Genomic DNA, 4,586 nt, shown 5'->3' on the forward strand with positions numbered 1-4,586 from the left:
CGGCAGGTTTCAAGCTCTTAAATGCATGTTACCCTCCACGGGAGGGTATGAAACACGTGAGCGGCCCTGACACCCAGCTACTTCTAGGGGTTCATGTGATGGAAATATTCACCCAAGGGCCCGAGGATAAGGGCGTTCATGCACATTGTGTGTAAGAGCAAACAGCGCAGCGCCTCGGCGTCTGTTACTAGGGCCCTCCTAATGTGGAATACCACGCAGCCGTGAAAAGAAGGTGCGACCCTCTAAGAAAGGAGAGCGGGCCAGTGGACAGGAGGTACAAGGCGGTCCCATTTTGCTGAAATATGCAGGCGCACTAGAGAGTAAATGGTAGACAAGAGTGTTCATTATGCCGTTGGGATCAGCCAGGGTGCTTTACAGAGGGAATAGAGCATGTTGGTTAATCTGCTATATAAAAATACTTTCCTTGTTTGTATGTAATTTTTACAGTAACGCAAGTAATAACAATATAGTTTTTCGTTCGTGTGATGCACCATCCTTTTAATAAATCAAGAAGTTTTGATTCTAAAAAACAAACGAACAAAAAAAGATGACCCCATTTTGTGAAGCAAAACCATATATGAATGTGTGTGTATAAATATTTACAGAAGCTGCATAATCCAATCTCTGGAATGCCTCATGCAAAGTGGTGACCAAATGGTCACCTTTGCTGAGTGAGACTGGGGAGGAGGGTCAAGAGGAACTTTTCCATTTGTACATATTGCAATTCAATTTATGATGTTTGATTACCCCTAACAAGCAGGCCTGCGTTTGGAAAACGGGGAAAACATCAACGAGAGGCCCCTGTACCAGGGAACAGTGCATTTATCCTCCTCTCAACAGCCAGGGTGTTCCGCCCTCTCCGCGGGCGCATGGGGTGGCATCGTGGCCCCGCCTTTCATGAGCTGTGAGACCTTGGGTAAGTGTCTTCCTTCCTCTGAGCTTCATTTTCCATCATCATCAGATGGGAGAGGACAGGGCCAGTCTCATAGGGGAGTCTGGCTTTGTCGTACTTTATGGAGGCCCTTTAGGAGCCAGGTTTGGGGATGCAGGGAGGAACACAATGTTCTTGCTTTGAAGGAACTTGCAGGCTAGAGAAGAAGATGGTGACATAACCAGCCGTTGTAGGACAATGTGATATGTGCACCGATAAAGGCCCGCACGGGTGCCTGGGGGACCCCAGAGGGGTGAGGGGCTAGATCCGAAGCTGACTCAGGCTGGATTGCTGAATGCTGATGGAAGAGGCCAGGAAGCAGGGGGACGACGGGGTGTGTCCCAGGCAGAGGCAGAGGGAAAGCAAGAACCAGGGGTGGGAACAGCATTAGGAGTCATCGGAGCTGGAGGGTAGGGGAGGGAGGCCTTCCAGGCTGCTAGAGCCTCAAAGGGCGTATCAGAAGCTTGGATTTGAACTGTGGGTGATCGGACCCTTCAGGAGTCGCAGGGCAGGGAGGACACGGTCACCTAAGTGTTTTAGAAGCTTGCTCTTGAGGAATGGTGCGGGAGGGCCAGCCGGGTGCTCCTGGCTCACCTGGTGTCCAGGTGAGCGTGGGGGAGGCCTGAGTCACAGAGACGGTAGACACAGAGAGAAAGGGCACAGTTGAGACCTAGATAGAAAGCAGAGTCATTAGGTTTCGGCAACCCATGAGACAAGGGGTAGAGGGAAGCTAGAGCCTGGTGGCTAGAGAGACGTGGAGTCATGTGTACAGACACAGGGACAACTGGAAAGGCTAGAGTGAGGGACATCTGGGAGGAGGCGGGTCCCAGGCTGCTGGGTGGGCCATAAGGTGCCACCACATGGCGGGCAGTTGGGTGGAACTCAGCCCTGTCCCATCTCCTCCACTGGCACTTAGAGTCCACTGGATAAAGTGGCCATTTTGGAGTATTTCAGATTCTCTTCTCTCCTGGAAGGAGGGAGGGCCCTCAAGTGTCCCAGGGCTTGCTGTGGGAAAGGACAACCCTTTAAGGGTTAGCGGATGGAGGCTTCCTTCCTTGCAGCTGTTTGCATTTTCATAGAACATTCCAGACTAGCAGTGCTGTCCAACAGAACTTTACGCAACGACAAAATGTTATGTTCTGTGCTGTTCAATGCAGTAGCCCCTAGCTACATGTGACTATTAAACACTCAAAATGTAGCTAGTGTGACTGAGGGAGTGAGTTTTAAATTTTGTTTACTTCAATTTAAACTTAAATAGGGGTTGGCCAGTTAGCTCAGTTGGTTGAAGTGCAGCCTTAGAACACAAAGGTCACGGGTTTGGATCCCCTTACTGGTTTTGATCCCCATACTGCCAGCTGACCCAAAAAACAAACAGAAAAATTAAATAGCCATATGTGGGAGTTAGGTGGGGGCAGACCACGGGGCCTTCCTGACCCCCTCAGATTGGGTGCCTACTGGTTAGATGTAAAAAAGAAAAAAACAAAACAGCAACAACAAACTGTTATATCGCACTTGCTATATGCCAGGTTCTATTGTGGCCACATGGGTAGTGATAACCTTGTGAAATAGGCCCCTGCGTTTCCTAGACGAGGAATCCAGGCACAGAGAGCATGAGCAGCTTGTCCGTGGTCCCCCAGCGGCTGGCAGCAGAGCCAGCCTCTGAACGCAGGCAGCTTCCTCAGTGGGACCCTGAGCTAGGCGCTCTCCTGACACTTCACACACGGTAGCATATTTTGACCCTCACGGGGGCTTGGTGTCATAGGAACTACATCATTTTCCCCATTTTGTAGATGAGGAAACTGAAGCTCAGAGATTTGTTCAGGGTTACACAGGTAGGGATGGCAGCAGGGTGGGATTCGAACCCAGTCATATGGGAGCCTCTGCTTGTAACCCCTGCATGACCAGGCCCCTACACCGTGGTGGTGACGCCTGCCCAAGCCCTCTCCTGCCCCACCCTTGCAGCAGCTCTGGGCTCACTGTGGTTTGCAAGCTCCTGCCCGTCCACCCTACAGATTGTCTGGGCCCTGCCAGAGAAGCCCTTTGGACAGATCAGGGGACTGGCCATGCTGACCCAAGAGCCCTCTGGGCACGGCTTACACTCAGGGAGGACAGTGTCCCGGGTTGTTTCTTTTCCTAGCTCTCATGTAGAAACCCAGAAATTGGGAAGTCTCCACTGGGGTGCTCCAACTCTCTCTGAGCCTCAGTAGCAGGTACAAAGGCCCTGGGACAGAGCAAGCCCAGAGCTAAGGACCAGCAAAGTGGGTAATGTGGTTAAGCCAAGGGAAGATGAAGCCAATTCAGAAAGGTGGAGGTGGGGGGCTTGTAGGTCTTGTTAAGACTTTGAATTTTATTCAGAGTGAGGAGTTTGAGCAGAAGAAGGACTTGAACTAATTCTGTTTTAAACGCCCAGGGGCTGGCCGGTTCGCTCACTTGGTAAGAGTGTAGTGCTGATAACACCAAGGTCAAGGGTTTGGATTCCCTCACTGGCCAGCTGCCAAAATAAATAAATAAATAAAATTGGGGAAAAAAAAAAGTACAGAGCAGGTAGGACACAGTCTACTTTGGAATGAAATTCTGCAAGGTTTCTCGGAGGATGGTGCTTTCCAGACAGGCGCGAGTAAGGCAGGTGGACAGGTCTCAGAAAGGCAGCCTGGGGTGACTGAGGGAGCGAGAGCTGAGATTCCTTTGGAGTCCGCCTCGGCCATTTCCTCGCTGCCTGGCCTCAGGCATGCAGCAACTCCTCTGAGCTCAGTCTCCTCGTCTTTGAAATGGGAATAGTAACCGCACCTGAGTCTTGGGTTGGTCTAAGGACCGTCATTAACATATGTAAAGCTTTAGTTTATAATTGGAGCTCCGTATATAGTAGCCATTAGAATTTTCAAGGCTTTCCGAATAGGAGACCTGTGGGCATGGAGGGTGGGGCAGGGAAGCGGAAGGTGATGAAGGATACTAGTGACATCACAGCAGCCGGCAGGTCCGTGTTGAACGCTCACCACCTCTAGGCACTGGGCAGGGCAGTCTGCCTGTGTTCATGTTTCTTAGTCTTTATAACAACATCATCATCATCATCATCATCGCTTAACCCATTTTTCAAATGAAGAAACTGAGGCTCAAAGAGGCTGAGAACTGTGCTCCAGGCTGCTCCATGAGTAATTGGCAGCAGTTGGGGGCCCACCCCACCATTTGACTCCAAACTCTCAGTTCCCTCCACTTGCGGTAACCTTCTGGGCTCTGGGGTGAGAGGTCTAAATGAGTCCCCCTCCCAAGGGTGTTTGCATTGCAGGGGAGGTTGAAGGTAATATTTTTAAATTGAAAAAGTTAGTTTAAAACATTTAACTAAAATATAGAAAAATTCAGAGGGTAATATAAGAAAACAACAGTGTAGAAATGATTGAGCCAAATATGTGATGCTCTAATAGGGGAATTGGTGGGGGGCAGGGAACAGGTTAAAGATCTCTTGGGGGCCGAGCCCACTGCCCCAGTGCCATCCTGTACCACTCTGCCCTGCTCTTCACCCCCAGGCACCCTAGCCTTTTTTCCTTCCCTTCCTGGAACCATGCCCCCCCCCCCCCCCCCCCCCCCCCCCCCCCCCCCCCCCCCCCCCCCCCCCCCCCCCCCCCCCCCCCCCCCCCCCCCCCCCCCCCCCCCCCCCCCC

This window comes from Galeopterus variegatus, unplaced genomic scaffold (genome assembly GCF_000696425.1).
Source record: "Galeopterus variegatus unplaced genomic scaffold, G_variegatus-3.0.2 Scaffold4541, whole genome shotgun sequence".
NCBI lineage: Eukaryota > Metazoa > Chordata > Mammalia > Dermoptera > Cynocephalidae > Galeopterus > Galeopterus variegatus.